Here is a 20,452-nt window from a genome sequence, read left to right as displayed (position 1 = left end):
AGATTGAGTCTGTTTGCCTTAACTTAGAAAGTTGAATTCCCCCAACCCACTCCTCTTGCACCCCCCAGCCTCCCCCATGGTCATTTCCATCTTGGGCAGGAAAATTAGTGCCAAAGTGCTCATCAACCTTATCAGTTTAGCAGCAACCTCATCCCCTTTAGCACACACTGTCCTGACCAAAGACATCCTCACAGGTACCAGACCCTGGCTTGCAGAGGTGGCCTTCTCATTTTATCCTAGTTTCTGTTGGGCATCAAGGTCTTTTTGTTCTACAATTCAGCTGAGACACTTGAAGGCAGACATAAACAACACTTTTAAGACAAGCATTCTGGCTTGGCAGCCTCTATTCCCACTGAAGCAAAAGTGAATTTTACAGGTTTTACTGAAGACACAGCTACACCAGGAACAAATATGTCCAAGCACCTCACTCCAGCTGTCTTGTCTTGTAGGTGAATGTTCTTCCCTTTAAAGAATATGCTTAAGGGGACTAAGCATATATGTAGAGGGATTATCTCCTGTGACATCTGTGACATCTAAGATGAATGAATAGTAGGTACTTAAATTGAAATTCAAGAAAGCATTGAATGAGTCAGAGCAATTAATTCAAGGTCTGCCAGACCAGTTAGCCTATGACCCCTTAAACACTCAAAGAGAGGTAGACACAACATTTAAGTTAAATAATTATAATGGCAGCCTTACTACTTCCATTGATTCTAGAGGGAGCCAGGTTCTGTTAGTCTAGGGAAGAAATCTAAATCAATCATTGTCCTCTAAACCAGAGACACTGATGTATACAATCCCCAAAGATTCCTTCATCAGTTTGAAAAGAATGTGGATCAAGTTCACACCTCCTTTACACCCTTGGCAGACATGCTGAGTCCCATGAGATTCTGCAGCTATAATAGAAAAGAATTTAAAACATTGAGTCATAAAGACAACATCTGCATCTCTTTCCTTCTGCCTTCTCCCTCTTCCACCTTTTCCTTGCATTCTGTTTTTGAGATGCTTTGAATATACACACATGAAAATTGCATGGGGATTGTTCTGTTCACCTAATTAATGTTAGCATTGCAAATTAAAAAAAAATAACAAAATTAAAAATGTAAAAATTTATCTTGTAGTAGGAAACTACCTTTCATTTCTTATACATTTTCATAAAAGTTTTTTGTTTGTTAGTTTTTTGTAGCTTGGATTTTCTTTTTTTTTTTGTCTCTAGGAGAGCATGTTCTATATACAAATTGGTACAACAAACCCAAGCAGATCCACAGGCAATGATTTAAGGGAAAATGTTTGCCTTATACATATTCAATGACAAACCAAAGTGTTCCTGTATAACAGCTACATAATATATATTTCAATAAATTATTTAAGTGTGTATTTATGTAGAGGATCTGAACAGCACTAAGAGCACCTTTCTGATGCATGGATGGGTATTCTACTCTGGAGGAGAAACCAAAACTGATTTTGCTAAGTAATTTTTTGGTAGACCACAGCTGCAAGTGTCATCACTCCACAGACTTAGCTTCAAAGCTACGGAAGGACTGAGGCTGCCCCGTGTGCTGCCCGGACACTCCCTGCAGAGCAGCCTGTATCTCTTTGTGCATTCCCCTCCTCTTTGCGCCAGGGTATGTGTTTGCATCTTCCTTGCCCAGCTGCCTGCATCACCACACTTTCTCACTGCACTTGGTGGCACACAAGTGCTCCCTTCCTCTCATGTGCCCCCAGCTCTCCCCACTATCACTATGGACTATTTCTCTGAGAATGAAACCATTCTGCATGTCAACACATTCCATAGGGAGCATGGTACAGATATGATACACATTACAGAAGAGCTATCCAGACTGAGTGCAGGATGTTGCAGCTGACAACACTTAAATAATAATTAATAAGCCATGCATCTTTTAACTGCATCCCTTCCATGATCTGTCTCAGCCTCATGTTCTTCTGACATCAGATGAACAAGACAGGCCTTATGATTTAACTTTGCTTTTTCAACTTTTTTTTTTTTTAACATACAAATCCATGACACAGATTTTGCTTCTTTCTGCCAGTCCCTTCTCCATTATTCAACATTAGTTAGGGAGATAAAACTTGTTAACTTAAATGTGTGCAGAGTAGAATATTTAGATTGATGTATAGAGATGTTGCTCATAAAAGTATGCACAAGGCCTCGACAAAATCATGCAACCTGTTTTCTCCAGGCAGTTAAAATATTTTCTAGTTTAGCCAATGACTAGACTTATCCCCTATTTTATTCATGAAAACAGTGTCAAAATGCGAAATAAGGGCATTCTGCTTCCTCCTCTAATTTAAAATATCATCTTGAATTGGAAATGAAACAGTTTTTAAAAAAACCTTACAAGCCTCAAACTCATGATTTTTTTTTCTATGCCGAGACATTTAATTCCCTCCCCTCTTTCAAACTGTGATTTTTTAGACAAGTGAGGTTTTTTTCCAAATGCCCTCAACTCCCATGAAATAGTTCCAAGGCATCCTCTCCAGTTATGTCAATCAGTTTCAGGCAGTCTGCAAAGAGACATGACATTTCATAACAATGACATACCAGCCTGGGAAATGAGTGGTGGGAAATAACTGGTTTGCTTAAAATAATCTCATTCATCTACACAGACTCATATATATCTATATATAGATATATATATCTCACATATTATCTGTCTTCAACTTAACCTAGTTAAATGCAAAAAATATTTAAAAGTGAATTAAAAATTGAAAGGCTTGCTACCTGGGAAAAGATTCAGGTTTCACAAGTAATGAGTGGGAAGGAAAAAATGTCTGATTTCTCTGCTGCTCATGGGTATTTTGATTGAATTTAACACATCTCAAGCTGCCAAAAGCCAATGCTACTCATATGAAGCAGTACTGCTTCTCCAATTAAAAAGTGGAAGCACAGCTGCTTCCAGGCAAGTGGAAAGGAAAGTTGGATTGAGTGGCAGCAAAGAAAAGGAGAAAAAATAAACACATGTGCTAATTTCTTTGTAAGAAGTGTATTATTTGGTTGTTTTTGCAAGCAGTTGGCTGCTGTGGTCGTAACAAGCCAGGACACAGGTGGAATGGTTGTTACTGTGTGTTACCAAAGGAAACACAGGAACCCAAACTCCTTCCCTGACCACACCTTGTTTTCTATTCAACATTTTTACCAGCTTTGTTCCCTCTCTCTTTTACTTTCCTGCCAGGAAAAAATTGTATATATTGGACCCTTGTAGTTCACTTCTCAAGAATAAAAAGATTAACAAAAATTTCTTTTTGAGATACCTCAGGAGTTAGATCTGTATAGATGAGGTGCACTCTTCCATGGTGTTTGATCAAATATAGACAGTTTTAAAGGGTAGAATCCAATCCAGCTGGAGTACCAGTGTTTTCTTATCCTTCCTATTGAATTGATGAGCAGACTAGGTCTCATACTAGATCTGTCAATATTGTGCTGCATATTTTACACAAGAGCTGTGAAAACAGTAAAACTGCCTTCCATTGCAGGGTAGTGCACACATGCCTAACAGCCAATATCCACCACACACAAATATTATTGTTATAACGTTAATTAGCATACCAATAAAAAACATAGAAAGTAATCTGCCATCACACTCTTGCCCATTTTTCTTCAGACCTGTGGCTTTATGGAACACAGATAATTAATTAAATAAATTCTGCAGCCTAAAAAGAAAACCTTTAAGAAAAAGAAAAACCCAAAAGAAAACAATTAAAGACAAAAAAGTAAAACATTCTCATATTCCAGGATATGTTAGACTTTGGAAAGCAGAAATTGCTCTGAACTTTTCCAAATATTATTGGGTCAGATTCTAGATCTGACAGCACACCTTTTGGAAGTATTTGGAAACCAGACATAAGTTTGAGAGTGCATCTTAAGAGCTGAGAAATCCTCAGGTAACTGTGAGATACCAAATCACAACCCATTAACTGAGACAAATTTTACATGTGCTTTCATTCTTCACCAAATGTGAAACAGTTTGAGGAGGCCTAAAATGATCCCTGTAACTTTGCACTCCTTTTGGCCTGTGTACATAGAGTCTATTCACATAGAGTTTATTCATCTCTCCTGACCTGCAGGTACTTGTGCTGTACCAACTTTGTTTTTCAAAGCTGATTTTTAAACTATGCATACAAATAAGAAAATAGACCAAACAACAAGATCTATACTAGATAAGTGCTGGTAATGAAGATGGACCAAATATTGTCCCACTCTACATGGGTTCAAGGTCCAAGAAAGTACCAACATAGGTACTTCTCCTAAATAAGATCTGTCAGATGGACTGAACTTTCAAAACTCCTTAAATCACACAGGAACTTACACTGCATTTTAAGAACGTGATATTACTGTCCAAGAGACAGGGTTTTCTACGGCAATTTGGCATTTAACCTTGTAGGTTGATATCAAGTGGGATTTTCAGAAATGCCCAAACACCACTTCAATCAATGGGACTGAAGTCAGTCCCACTGAAATCAATACTCAGTCAATACTCAAATGTTATTCCGCAGTGACAGGCAACCTTTCCAATGGCTAAATGCAATAGGGTTGAACCCCGCACTAAGTCTCTTATGCCAATGACTATTAAATAAAATAATACAGAGTATTTTAAAAAGTTCACTGCTCTCTGCCTTTCAGATGTACTTGGAATATTCTGCTTGCATGCACTGAGAATAAAGTATTGGACAGCTTAGTGCCAGGCATACGACTAAAGCAAACCATACTGCTGCCATGTCGAATTGTTATTCTAAATAAATTATTTGTTATTTAGGTTAAAACCTAGACCAAATAGCAATGCAGCTCTCTTATCTGGAGAAGTAAAATGGCAACTAAAGCTTTGTGAAGATTTGTTGTAAGGAAGATCAAACACAAAAGGCTTTATAAGGCCTAATAAGGTCAAAAGAGTGAAAATGTCATTGCTATTATCATTCTCTTTGTTAATTAGATGCATATCACCATTGAAAAACCCTTCATTTCAGGAGACCATCAAACAAAAACACAGCAAGCAAAAAAACCTCTAGTAGTATTTCTGGGTTTACTTTAATTCTATTTCTGTTTCAAAAACCAGATGAAAAAAGCAAGAGCAGGCTGACTGTACTTAACAAATTTATTGATAAGTAATATACTCACCATAAGAAGAGACTGGAATTATTTCTAACTTCTAATTTAAATGTTATTCTGAAAAAGAATATGAAAAAAATTGAAATTTAAACACCCCTGTCCCAACTTTATGGGTTTGGCTAGTATTTTGAAATAACTGAATTTTTCAGTTCACCTCCCTTGATATATGGCAACATCATTTTATTAGTAATAGATTTTCTGGATATAATTATTTTTGTTTACTGAAATGCCTAAGGTTTTCTTTTATTTGATCTAAACCAAAGTTCTGTTCCTAAATTTTCAAATCTATTATCAAAGTAAAAAAAAAAAAAATGCTTGAAATCTCAAAACATTATTTCTTATCCCTAGCTAGTAATTGGTAGGTAAGGGCCAATTTTTCAAAAACATTTGTGCACCGTGAAAATCATGGTCCACAAAAATGTCAAGTCTTCGTTCTTAAGGCATCATGTAGCAATGCTGACTTGAAAATACCTTGTCTGAAGCAAACTCTTACAAGTAAATTTTTCTAAAGTACCATGGTGGAGTCATGCCCAAAATTCTGAACAGCAGGTCCTATGCATTCAGTTTATGGACAGTCACTTTCAGATAAAGAATTTTTACCAACTTGAAAGCTGACTTTTGCAGTATCTCTTGAACTGTCAGCAAGACATGCTAGAATCCTGACAGAGCCAAATGCAAACCTGGCTTAAGCCCCACTCTTAGGAAATAAAAAGATTTGCTGGTGAAGTTCCTTCTCCTCTGAGATCCTTCCGGTGCAGATGCGAAGCTTATCGACAGGAATGCCTCACCCCTCCCTTGGATGAAACAAACGCTGCTGGCAGGAGGATTTGATGGTTCAACTAAGAATATGCTAGGGAATCTGTCCTAGTAAAAGTGTCATAAAAAATAAATTACACTACCAGATCACACAACTGTATTAACAAAAGTTGTTAAAAGAAGATCTGGCTTGTGCAGAGCAAAGGATCATTTGGGCAGGAGAAGCTTTTGAGATAACTTCAGGTGAAACTAAGCAGACTTCAAGAGCAGTGACCTGGTGCTAGGCAGAGCTGCATGTTTTTTCTCTGTGAAGCAAAGAGCACTAAGGCTTCATGCAACTTCATTAGTGCTGGGATTACTATCTGACCTTGCTCACCAATCTGAAAGCAGACTCAGACCCTCACTGTTCATCATTACAGGCAAGGTGTTACCAGATTTAAATAGGTACCCTCAAAGGAAAAGAAGATCAGTACATCAAAGCATTATCTCTAGTTTATTTAATGTGGAATGGCCAAATGGCAGGCCTTTTTCATGTTTGAGGATAGAACTGTAAGCAATTATATCTGTACCATTGTAACTGATACAGGCAAGCCTGTATACTTACCAGGATGTCTTTCATCCTGTTTAGTTTATATAGCATTATCACCCCTAGGAGCCCACATTGCTTTCACAGTTTTCCAATGTTTTATAGACATATTTGGTCTCTAGGGATGAAATGAGGTACAGAAAAATAATAGCCAGTCCCATCCAGATATGGGTATCTGCCTTTATCTGCTGCTTTAGCACTACTGTGAAATACAGGCTATTTTTACAGCTTAAGAAAATATCTGTATCAAAGCAACGCAACAGTAAGGCAGCAAAAATATCGCATAATTCTGAATTCCTGCTAAGCCAGATCTGAGGATACACTAAAACAGAGCTGAAGAGAACACAAGTGAAGATCTTCTCTGTGGTGTCTGACTGTGGATTTATTGTTGTCCCATGGCTTGGGAGGCCTGCAGAAAGCTAATATTATTCAATCTCCATTCAAGCTAGCTGTGCAACTAAATCTGAGCATTTCCCTTCATTGCACTTAGCCCCTGAAATGTTATTAGCATTCACTAAAAACCTCATGGGGGGCAGCTGAGGCACCTCCTTCCCCAACCCTGCGTCCCTCCTGCAGTGTGAACCAGCCTCTCCTTCCAGCCGCCCTGCCCTTCAGGGACCATCCTCCTTAAATGCTTTCTCTGCCGGAGTACTTCAAGGGAGTTTAGCAAACCAGGCTTGTGACACCATGGCAGAGTGGCACACAGCCCCAGGGAAGGGCACTCAGAGAGCAAGGAACTCTGGACTCTGGTGAAGAGCTCTGTTTTCCCACACAGCTTTAAAGAGCATTTCAGGCGTGACCAAAGCGGTGTAGCATCCAAACAATACCTTCTGGAGTAACTTCTCCTGCATGGAAAACGTTCAGGGGAGGAAAAGACAGGGGAGAAGATGAAGTGTCTGCTATGGTGAGTGACATGTACCACCGAGTAACAGCCCTGTTTCAGCTTTTATCCAACATCCTAGAGCTTTTGCCTGAGCCTTCAAAGTCTTCAGTTGAAGACTTTGTTCTGTGAAACTGAGAAGTAATTTGTTCATGGGAAAAACAATAACAAACAAGAAATGCTGTTCAATATTTTGATAATGTCACCCTCTTTCTTCATGTGAATCCATCTGACCACAGTGACAGCAATTACAGAAACTTCATCTGCCAGAATGGCTTTGGACTGGGGATGCCTCTGGCTTTTATACACAGATGAATGTGTAAATAGGTTCTACTTTGTGTGTGGTAGGTTCTGCTGTGGGACAAAGCTGCTTATTGTTCTCTGCTCAACTTAGCCTGTCCTCAACTGAGTTTAGTGGGACATTTGATTTTCTTTCTCCTTTCCCTACCTCTCAGTAGTTCTGGGATATGATTCAGGAGACTGAAGGTGTATCTGGAGGATCTAAACCTAATATAAACTAGGAATGAGCAAATGTAAAAGCCTAGGTGGATCAGTTGAGACCTGCGGATGAATTCGTAAATGAAATGGTTGTGCCTTCAAATAAAGCAACAGGAAAATAAGAACATTTTATAGTATGGCTTGAAAAGCTTTTCAGTCTCAAAAAGACAATTATTATCATTAAAAACAAGGGGGAAAGCAAGTATATACTTTTTTCAGTTTAGAAGTAATGCATGTGCTCTATGGAGATACTGGTGCAAGACTTAAAACAATTAAAAAGTCTTCTCAAGAGCATTTCTCGTAAGGGATGTTTCCCATGTATTTTATGCAGCAGACTGATTGGGATGGGCTTTTTTTTCCTCAGGAATTAATGACCATATGACTTGTAACACAAGCCAGCACTTCTGTAGCACAGCATAGCACTCTGATTTCTCCAGACAGCAGAAATTAATCTTTCTATGCACATCTACAGGGGAAAACTCATCTCTCAGTCACATTGTTTTTAATTTGATGCTAAATGCAGTCACATCAACATAGACTGCTTCAGAAGGCACTGGATGGGAGGTGGGAAACAAAAAGTTTTTTCAACAATGAAGAAAAAAACTAGAATTTTCCAGGTCTAAAAGCCTAAATTCTTATTCTCTGCAATGGTTTAATACTATTAACAGATAAGCACTGAAAGTTCAAAACTTCTTTCTTGGGGCCAGATCCTGAGACATCTAAGGCAAAGGAAGTGGCAAAATTAAACAGAATTGAGAAAAATGGGTTTTTCAGGAGATAAGGGAGCCACAACACATAGGTGTCCATTTGAAAAACCAGTCTCTTAGGGATCACAGAATTTAATGCACAAAAATCTCTTTCTTACTTATGAAGACTAGTTCACTGCAGGGGCAACAAATTGGCATGTGGCTCTTCTATGCTGGGTTTTACACTTGCTCTTTTTTAATTTCACTCAGGATAATAATAAATTTTAGGATAAAATTATATCTCACCACCTAAAACAAGTTAATGGCAGACCAGTGTTGAATGGTAGTCTCCTGCCTTCCCTTATCTTCCCCCATCTTCGCTCCTTTTCCTTGCACAAGCTCTGAAATTCAGCCCTGTGCTGGGCTAGGTAAGTTCCCTGGCAAGACAGCTAAGGTGACCAAAAAAAGGGACAATGTTCCTGCTGGCTTCACAAGCTGAACCAGTGAAAGTCCTGATGGGCACCAGACGTGGCCCAAAAAAGGAAAAGGAAGAGCCTGAGTGAGAGAGGAGCAGGCAAAAAGAAGGACCTCCCTCTTGGCAGCAGTGAGCTGTTAAACTACCCCAGCTTCACCCTCAGAGAAAGGAATGTGAAAAAGGGCAAGGTAAACAAAACAGCAGCAAGGTTTTAAAGGTGCTGGTGGAACGTGCTGACAGGGGAAGACAGACCTGGCTGGGTTATGATGACCTGCTGTTTTTCACCCCGACTCTTGCACTTGGATGGAGAAAGAGCTGCTGAGACCTGCAGCCTCAGAGGGAGCTGCAGGAGGAGGGGAGGGAGAGAGGAGGAAGCAGGAGGGTCTCCTCTGGCAACACTGATTCTGGATAATTTCTCACATCCTTTGATAGGGAAAATAGCCTCTCAAGGGAAATACAGAGCTTTTGATATTTGATGAAAGTTCTCATGAATATTTTGATATTTCAACCTACCAGTGACTCCTATGGACAGGAAATGTCTTATGGGAAGCAGAATAAAGCAACTTTTAAAGCAATCGTCATCATATTTCAAGCAGTACTAGCTAACAGGATTCTCAAGTTACTAAAAACTTTCCTCTGGCTAATACAGAGCCTATTAGTGAAGTATTATATTATTTGTCAAGAATGCTTTATAACACTGCCCATGCCTGCCTACATGAACTAGAAAACCACAGTCAGCAGTTTGCTATGAGATTCGCATTTAAATGCTGCTCTGTTGCTTGCAGCCTGAGACAATGGGTTAAATAAAGTCTTGAGAATTAAGACACAGACACCCAACCATTCAGAATCTGAGGGTGGCTTGGTGAGGTATCAAGATGGTTTGTATTGTTGCTTCTAGTGACAGCACTATGTAGAAGCACTTGCAACATTCTCCTCCAGAGTATCTTCATTCTCCATCTACTTCCCCTTTATGCTCCTCTATTGTTCTGCAACCTGATGTGTAACAGAGTGCAAGGCAAGACCAATATCCAGAATATAAGTATTTATTCTTCAATACAACCATCTCCCACTCTAAGCTTGTACACTTTCACTAAGGTTGATCTCCCTCTTTCTGCACTGCTGTTTGAGAAAATGAACCATGGTTTTGTTGCTGTTTTGCATATTGCCTCTCAGCTTTTGATTAGCCGTAACAGCCATTGTGTAGCAAATGTTTCACAGCAGCTCATCTCCTTCTAGTGCAACTGCAAAACCAAAATACACAACACAGGAGAAATACTAGGTTATAAATTCTTTTAGAGCTTTTCAGAATGTTCTTAAGAGTTTTAGCAGGAAAAAAGCATGACTGACCAAATTATTTGAGCACTTTCACTGCACATGACGGCACATGACTTACAGCTGTCTTGTTATCTAGCAGAAAGGATATTCAAACTGGTCTGGAAAGAAAAAACCAGGGAGGAAATGTGGGAAACCAAGGGTCAGCCTATGATGTCCTTAAAAGACTGTGGTCAGAAAACCAAGGATGTGCTATTTCAGGATTTTTTCAGGAGTGACCGCACAGAGAACACTTTTTCTGAAACAGAAGAGGGAAGAATGAAAATGTCACTTCATCAGACTGATTACACCACTCAGCTGCAAGAAGGACAACTGTGATACAATCCCTGCTCTGATTAGTGTTAAAAGTGTAATGGATCTTAAGTAATTATTAAGGAATTATCATAAGGGAGTGTAATTAATATTATTTGTAATAGATATCATGCATTTGGATGCATTTGAGAAGATGAAATCATCAATCAGAGGTAAGGATCAGATTTTGTCCTCTAAGTGTCCAAATTAATCATTAAATCCTTTCAAATTCAGGTGTCACACCTGACTTTAGTCTGTTTCTGAGGTTATTTGTTACACATTTTGTTCTATAGTCTGCTGCTGTACAAAGGAGAAGCTGTCTTGAGAATCATCAGAGCCCCACCATGGCCTTGTCTGACCCATCTGGGAGTGATGAAGGCACCCACTGAGTGCCCTCCACGGTGAGGATGGTGGGAGCTGGCTGAGGGCTGAGTGCTTCCCGTCTGGAGCACAGCAGGCAGTGCAGCACTAGCAGGAAGTGGGATGGAGGTGTGGTGGTTAAACACCAGCAGGAATTTAAACTCCAAATAAGCCACTCCCATCCTCCACACCCCTTCCAGTAAGGGACAGAAGCAGGAGGCTATGGGATGGGATGAGTTACTGAAAGCAAAGAACAATGGAATAAGAAACTCGCAGTAACACCAGCAATATTAATTACAAAAGTATACAAAAAGAGAAGATGTTTTATTCTCAGAAAAGGTGTTCACGACCAGGAACAAAAACAAGATGATGAACACACTCTGTAGGTTGCAGTTGGCTTCCCCAGATGAAGATACGATGGTGACCATTTGCGCACACTGGCACACAGCAGCCAGGAACAAAGGCCCTTCAGGGACCACTCCTGTGCACCCTGGCACTCGGCCATCAGGAACAAAGGCAGGATGGCTGGGGGCAAGGGGGCTCCCACAGCTAGTGCACTGCCCCTCCAAGCTCAAAACAGCAAAAAACAACGATAAACACCCAAAAGCTGCATCTTCCAAGTCGGGCTGTGTCACTGCTTTGCTGGGTTCAATTTTGCACAGGTGCCTGTTCTGCAGTTTTACAGCTTCACCAGGCTGGAGGTCAGTCCCACAGGCCTCTGCTCCTTCCCTACTGCTCTGCTGTGCTCCCCTCAGCTCAGCTGCGCTGGATTTGGCTCAGCTCAGCTCCTGTGGGCTGGGCTCCCTTCAGCTGGACTGAGGGTCACCCCCACCAGTCCATTCCCTGCTGGGGCTGCCATCCAACACCCACTGATTTGTGTTTCTCCACTCTCCTTTCAGCACCTTTAACTGCATTATGGAGAAAAGTCAAAGGGACCAGAGCCACAGGGGCAAATCCCAACATACTGACTGCTGCACAGAGAAAGAGGCAAAATGGCACCCGCTCTCAGGGCACGCTCATTTTCCTCCAGAGGAGGAAATTCTCTGAGGAATTCTCTGAGGAGCAGCAAAGGGTGGTTCCAATTCAGCAAGAAGTTTCAGCTCAAAAAGAAAAAAGTATTTTTTTCAGTTTTGTCCCTTTTCCTGATTCAGGTTGATTTTCGTCCTTATATTTGTCACAAATCCAGAAGAAACCCAGCTGTTTCTGAGATCAGTAGAGAGTACTCAGTTTTCCATTGAAATTTTGATAATACAGTTGAAGAAGTATTGCAAATGGCCAGGTCCTTCTTTTTCCCCTGGTAATGAATCAAGCATGTTCTTTTCAAATAGCATGGAAACAGACATCAGTAAATCAATCTGGACATATTATCCTATTTATTCAAATATTACCTCTTTTCTCTGTGTCCCGCTTCTGGAAGACTGAAAGATTAAAAAATAAAAAAACAAACCACAACCCACATATCTAAAAAAGCCAAGTTCTTTTAAAGCTTGAGAATTATTATTTTTTCACATCTCCCCCAGTGCCTGGGTTGAACAGAGGTTTAGATTTTGCCTCAGAACTGTTGTAAAAAGTTAATTTAAGTGAGCTGCTATATTCATGAACAAGGAGACTTTTTACACTCAGTGACGTGGGCCGTTAATTGGACATCTCATTCATCACAGACCCTTACCAGAGAAAACAAAGTACAAGAACAAAACCAGGACCCTGGCTTTGTCAAAAAAAAAAATTAAAAAAAGAAAAAAAGTTTAAGGAATCTGCATTTAATCAAAACATGCAAAACAATCTCCAGATACGGTCTGGCAACAAATTTAGGATTTGCAGAGCTGAAGTGTTCATTTGCTTGGCTATAAATATTACGTTGATGAAAGACAGTCCTAACTCTGTCTTCCACCACTTCACTTCTGATAGGGAAGTTAAGGTTTTATGTGTTTGCTTAGAAACCCATTAGATCTAACCTTTCCAGGAAAATTACAAAGGGGAATGATAAATGACCGTCTATCAGTTCAGGGGAGGGAGAGGTTTCATTGGGGGTACTGCAGGGGTAGGTACTCGGTCTAGGCATATTTGATGTTATCATTCATGATGTAGCATATAAATGAAAATCAAAGATTGCTCTAAGGTGGGAGGAACTGCTAATGCTAGAGAGGAGAAAAAATTTAATATGACATCAGGCAGTTAGGAAGAGGAGCAAGAAAATAAGATTAAAAGTGGAAAAATGCAAGATATACCTGTGAGAAAACACTCCAAACAGAGATTTAGTGGGAGGAAAAAAGCAATAATATAAGGGCTGAAGTTGAGCAGAATATTAGACATTCACTTGCAACAGGGATAGACGACAACAACAACAAAAGCTAAATGAGCTGTTAGGTTTTCACAGGCCTTAGCTCACAACTGTGGAATTAGTAAACCTTTTCCATATGAATTGGCAGCAAACGCACATTTAGAGAAAGGAGATGATCTGTGAAGTGTGTGAGCAGAATTGCGTATAACCAAGTCAGAGGTTGCTGACTCTTGCTGACTATTAGATTCTTCAGCATCTTGGCAGAAAGATTTTCAGCTACCTATGCAAGCCTTGCCTCAGATCTCTTAATGAGTATAAATGTGAAGTCTGAAGAAAGAACCAAGAATTTGGGGTTAAATTTTTGCACAGTGGTGTCCCTACTTCACTGCAGAATTTAACCATCAGTAAACATGGAAGAGAAAAATACTGAGCTGCATACAAATAAAAGCATCACAGATACAGTCTGTTCTGTGGACTTAGCACAGCATGGGTTGTGCTAATTACTGATTTCTATTTGAGCATCTATATTGGGCTGAAACAATATCCTTGCAGCTGAAACTATCAAATTGCAGTATTTGGTGGTGGAGTTTGAATTTTATTTTGAACGCATCTTCTTGGGAAAATATGAATCAATACAACAAAACTTTATAAAGACTTTTATTATGTGAAGCATAACACCTTCTGAAAGAAACATCACAAAACAAAGAACAGTAAATAATTTTAAAAGCTCAGGAATCAGAGAAAAACAGTGCAAACCCATCTTTCAATTGGTGACAAAAGTGTATAAATATCACTAGTGCAAATATTTGCTAAAATCTGTGCATTTGCAGAACAGACTATTTAGAATATACACAGCATTTTATCCTCCTTAGGATTAGTGGCTCCTATTAAAAAAATCATATGAAGAATAATTGTTCTCTACTCAAATATAAATTTTCACACTTTGTCTAAAATTTTCCACACTTAAACCCCTGGTCATGTTTTACACCGTGTTACCTGTTTAATAACTATTCACAATCAACCTGGGAGAATAGCACCAATTTATCAGGAACAGGGCTCAGCTCTGAAAGATTATCAGAGAACACTATAAAAATGCTGCTGTTTGCAAGAGACCACTAGGAGCAGTACCTTATGCCCTGTAAAGCACCAGGGCAGTTTTATTAAGGTCAGATGGCATTTGAAGAAAGAATCATGAAGAAACATATTAAAAAAAGGTTTTTATAGAATGGTCTTGTTGTGAGAACACCTTAGGGACTTAAATGCATGCATGCCTATATTGCTTGATTTTATTTCCATGACTTCATGTATAGTCACCAACTTCACCAGTCAAAAAGTTTTCTTTCTTATCACTGCTGTCCCAAGACTTTACTGTACCCATGTTTCATACAGCATGAAAATAAATTAGGCTTTTGTCAGTCTCACTGAATATTTTAAAAAATCCAACAAAACCAGATCAAAGAGCAAAGATTTAAAATGCAGATTAAAAAATGTTCAAAATACATCCTTTTATAATGAATTCATTTTTAGGGTGTTAAGCCAGGAATTGGTGTCCCTTTGAAGACAGACAGTGAGCCCAGCAGTCCAAGGTAGTCTCCAAGGAACAAGGAGAGCAAAACCAGGGAGCCAAGTTTTAGTGCGGCGAGACCCAGAAGGGGGAAGAAGTGCAGAGCAGCACATCAGCACAGTCCTGTTTCTGAGCTCTTTTCTCAAGGAAACACCTACTGATTCTGCAGTCACAGGTAGCCTTGCAGGAGATAAACAATCCTATTGGTGAAGTCTTGAGTCAGACCTCCCCCTTTTTTAGGTACATTGACCAGCACACTCTTTAAAGCTGGTTTAAAAACATGCAGGTAAATGAAAATGTGAAGAAAATTCTTTTATAAGGTGTTTTCTTATAGCTGTATTTCTGACTTAGCTACTGTCCAGAGAATCACAACAGTTGCACCATTTTTTACTTTCATTAGATTAAGATACCAGGTTATTCCTTAAAATTGCCTTGACTATGCTAAGGAGTTCTGGATTTTTAAGAATCAGTGCACTATAGAACTAGTCCACCTACCAGACTGATTTTGCACTGATTCTCTGCATCTTCAAGTTTCCTTTATGAAGTACAGTCAACAATACTGGAATGACATATCCAGCATTAATCACAGTATTATGACATTGTCTGTGACAGTCTCTATGTTCTTATACCCCAATGTGGCTTCACATCATGCTGTTATTCCATGCAGATCTGGCTGTTTATGCTAATATCCCCTCCATCTTTCCTAGTCCTAGAGAACATGTTTGCAAGAGGGAATCCTATTTTAAGATTGGCTTCTTTGTTCCTAGAAGCATGACCTGACATTCACTTGTGTTACAAGGAGTTCATTCTCCCAGCATATTTTATCAGTCCCTATTGTTATTTTCTATTTACCTTTTATTTTTAATCATTTGCTAATGTTACCAGCAATGATTTTATACTGTTTTTCCTACCATCACCAAGGACAGTCTATGTAGACAGAGAATAAATTCCAGAGAGACCCACTAGAAACCTCTTGTTGGACAAAGATTTCAGTTTACAATTGCCTTTTACATTCCGTTGGTAACTAGGCTTAACCTGTGCAATATTTGCTGTGTGTATTGCATGTACTCTATTATACCAAAATATCGTGGGAGACTAGATTCTTCATGGGTGTTTGTTATTTCAGCACACTTTTCTTATCAATCCTCTTTGTGAACTTAATTCAATTTTTGACAGATCTCTTTTCATGCAAACCTTGCTGAATGTCATTAATAATTACATTTAAATTTTTTTTTTTCAGCTGGATTGCCTGGATCAATGCTTTCCAGGTCATGCTGTTTACCTTCTTGACAGTAAATGAAAAACAAATAAAAGAAACTAAATGTACAAGCAGAGAAAGATACAAGATAAAGTGTATGAATTTGCATTTTGGACTTTTTTGAAATTATCATTATAATGAGATGTTCAATTTCAGTAACTGGCAAAACTTTATAATATGATTTTAATACTATAGCATTTTATGTAGAAGTAAAAATTAGATTTATATTTTCATTTAGTTTTTGTGTTGCTGCTGGGAAGAATTTAATATGTGTGTACATATATTATTTAAGTAAAGTACATATATTATTTAAATTGAATTAGAACATAGCACACATTTAACATCCATGTTCTTTAAATATATTTATTCTATTGGAAGATAGAGACTGACAGTATTTTCCAGATGACAATCTTTACACATGATTTGTTCATGTTACTTTGGACAGGACTTAGAATTCAACTACAGTACACAAAAGACCATTCAAAATATCTTTATTTTTTTATTAAGCATTACTATTTGCCTGTGCTGGGCACCATGAGAGAAGAAAGAAATTGTTAGGAGCATTTTTTTCTTATCTTAAAATACATCTGATTTAGGAAGTGTTGTTTTGATTAATAAGTCTACAGCATCAAGAAACTTCTTTACGCTTCATCACCTAAGCAGGACTGTCATCTTTGACTCCTTTTGGTTCTCTGCAGTCTTGAGATGGTTGCAAATCCCTCAAGAGTGTCATAACTCTGAACTGTAAGTATTTGATGATTTTGTAGGAAATGGTCACAAGTACAGAGTGATTTACAGGAGCACTGTTGTGAGAATACAGCTGATTGAATAACAGTAAATATAACCTGTCAAGGAATTAATAGAAGGAAAAATATATACATAGTGAGCAGAACATATGAACAGGACAACTTTTAAACAGCACTATTCAAAATGAAAAAAGGAAATACTTTTAAATATTTGTAAAATGGAAATAATGGAAATTAGCGTTTTTAAATTTCCTCTCAAGAAATTCTAAACACAAACTTTGTACAAATATAAAGTTGGTTGTCAGTATTGGCATTAAGCTACACACTGTTATAATGCAAGAAAATCTATTATCAGTTCTTGGGCTTAGTCACTGAGTTCCTTACTGTTTTCAAACATAATCAAGAGAAATAAAACCTGCACACCTTGGATAAAAAAGCAGTCTGAAGCAAACAGGAGCTTTTTCTATTGTTTTCAATACACTCCAGAGGCCAGCTTGGTTGGTGTTCATATTAGGACTTGACTTCTTTTCCCTCCATTATTTTCAGACACATTTCAGATTTCCACAGATTCAATTGCAGGGTCCCAGGTATGAGTGCTCTCACTGAGGTCACAAGTCCCAAATTTTGCTTGGTGCAGGACAGAAGGGAGACCTCCTTGGTGCAGAAAACTCACCCATGCCTCTTTTGGCACTGCAACACACTCAGAAACAAAAGTTTCAGGTAAAGTTTATGTCAAAATTCACAGAGAGCAGAAATACATTGATGGTATTTTGGGCTAAAGCAAGTGGTTCCACTGCTGCATTTTAGCATCATAAAAGACATTGTTGAAAGTTAAACGTAAGTATTAAACATGCTTGCAGTTCCAAGAATTCTTACAAGATGGCTTCAGAAATTTACATTTTTAAAATTCAGTCTATCACAATTCTGCCATGAGCCACAAGCTGGGACAGAATGACAGAAGTGTGTTAAGGTGAACTACTTTTAATGGGATTTAGGTGTCCAAAATGTTTGGAAATCTTAGTCAATATTCTTTGCATTAGGAGCAAATGGTCTTAGTATCTTGGAAAAGTGGCACTTCCTCAAATATTTATTCCCAGTGAGCATTTAGACAGCACACTAGAGTTTGCAATGTCATAGACAGTTGAAAAAAAGACCAATCAATCCATGAAACCTTATGTCATAGTGCCCTCTGAAAGCCTTCATAGTACGGTGTAGATTCAAATACAAAATGCAAAGATGTTATATTCTAGAAAGTTTATTCCCAAATCAGAAGTCAAAATATGTTTATAGGGCCAGTGGTCAGTGAAAAAGATGATACAATCAAAAGCTCCAGAGGTTTTTCCCTGTTATTTTTATTATTAACACTGTATCTGAAGCAAAGACTGTAGAAAAGGGTGAGGAGGAAAAAATACCAGCTGCCAGATCATTTTGGAAGCTGATCAGACATTTCCAGTTCTGCTGTGCCTTTTTTCCCCCTCTTTCCTTTCAACATAAAACATTGCAAAACATTGCAATTGCAAAGAACAAAGTGAAGGGAAGATAATCCCAGCCACCCAGAAACATGCCCTAGATCACATGGGAAGATCATGGAAGGAGGGAGGGAGGGAGAAGTACACCTCTGAGATATACAGCTTGTGTTGTCAAAAGCAACACTAAAAAGCAAAGGACCGGAAACTCATGAACAATGCAATTATGACAATCCAGTTTGGCCTTTCTGTACATATTCAGATACTACTTAGAAGCACACCAGCATCTACTTCATCTGCCAGCTGAAGTGTATCATTTTACATTGTAGTTACAGCTCAAAATATAAATTAATTTCAAGGTCTCAAGATCTGGACAGTTTGCAAAGAGATATCCACCAGCAGCTGAGTTACACAGGGATGTCAAGGCTTCACATCATAATTATTACAGTTCCAGTGTCCAAACAAGCCAGATGCTTCTTTGGAAGAAATAAGCATAAAACCTAGGCCAGGCAGACATGGGAGTTTTGGGAAACAGAGAAAACATGTTTTCTCATTATTTTATCCCTAGTAGTGTCAGTTTGTTTCACGGGGACCTTTATGAGCATTGGACAGTCAGACCAGCTCTGGTGTGGCCTCTCAGGGTGACGATTCGAGGCAGCAATGGGGGTCCCTGGTTCCCCTGTGCTTTCTGGGGCTGGGGGCCTGCCACCCATTCCAGGAGGAGGCCCTCTACCGTGGATGGCAGCTATCCAAGGGCAAAACACTTCACTCCTTGCTGGTGACACAATTTCATTTCATGTTCCACTGTTTTAGTGGGAGATAAAGATAGTTGCTATGGCAAGTGCCCATTTCTGAGTGCTGCTGTCTCCCAGGGTTCTTGTCTGTCTCTCTCCACATTGTGGTTTGAAACTGTCTTCAAAGGGGGACAGACAGAGGTGAGAAACCACTGCCACCTACAGAAATAGTTAACTAAGTCACAAGCTCATTTTTACACAGGGCTTTGCTTAAAAAGGGCGCCATGGCTCAGACCTTCAGCAAGTTCAGGAAGACTTCTGAAGGAAAACTGATTAATTCAGAGCTTCGTGGCAGGAATTACCCCATCAGCTTCTCAACCATCTCTAAGCAGGTGTCAAAGGAGCTGTAAAGACAAAAATTCCATAGGGCATTGTGGTGAAGTACAGGGGACAGATCAGCTTTTGCATTTTGACTCAGCTTGTGCCTTCATAGCTGTGAGGAAATCTTTCAATCTCTGTGCTTTTATCTCTAAAATTTTTCTTTTTCCTGTCAGACTGGTTTTCAGGGACATAGTGTCTCTCAGCAAGTACCGCATTGTCGCTGATTACACTGTTACCAGAAATTGGTGTTGGCTAGAATTTCACTCCAAAATCTATACATTTCTTTGGTAATGGACCTGTTAGACATTTATATTATGTTCATAAATACCAAAATATGTGGAAATTTAAAATACAGATTTGGTAAAACAGGAAGGAGTAACCTGTACTTGCTAAAATATGTACAATCTTTCTAACTTCCTATTTTCTTTCTCTGTTTAGCACTTTGTGATTAAATGTATTGTAAACAGATCAATATTATTATTCCATTCACATTTTTCAAGTGTTAGTAAACTTTTTTCTTTCATTTTGCAAATCAAAAAATAAAACTGATTTATAAAATCTTTCAGATTAAAAGATAAGGATGCTCAGCCTCACAAAAACATTTGGTCGGTTGATCTAACATTAACAATTATGTTTAGGAAAGAATTTAACAGCTACAAAACACAACCTTGTAAGCATTAGGCATAAGTGTTACATATTTTTGCTATGATTAATTTCCAAATAAAATATTGCATTGTTTGTACATAATAAAAATAAATAATAAATTGTATTCCTTAACAAAACAAGGTATCACAAGTACTGGGGGAAGAAAAAGGGTTCAGGGTGTATCCACAAAGTTAGGGCTGAAAACTTTCTGGCAATAAAATCAGCTGCAGAGTGACTTAATTGGAACAGCAGTTTGAAAAGAGATAGTTGTATTAATATTTTTGTATTATAAAACACAAATATTACTGGACAGCAGCAAATTTTAAACAATTGCATCTGGGTTGGGGTCAAGGGCTCCAAAAGACTACCTCAGGAAGAAAGACAAGTT

This window comes from Melospiza georgiana, chromosome 1 (genome assembly GCF_028018845.1).
Source record: "Melospiza georgiana isolate bMelGeo1 chromosome 1, bMelGeo1.pri, whole genome shotgun sequence".
In the NCBI taxonomy this organism is placed as follows: domain Eukaryota; kingdom Metazoa; phylum Chordata; class Aves; order Passeriformes; family Passerellidae; genus Melospiza; species Melospiza georgiana.
The sequence above is the reverse complement of the archived record's forward strand: the minus strand, read 5'-3'. Positions refer to the sequence as shown.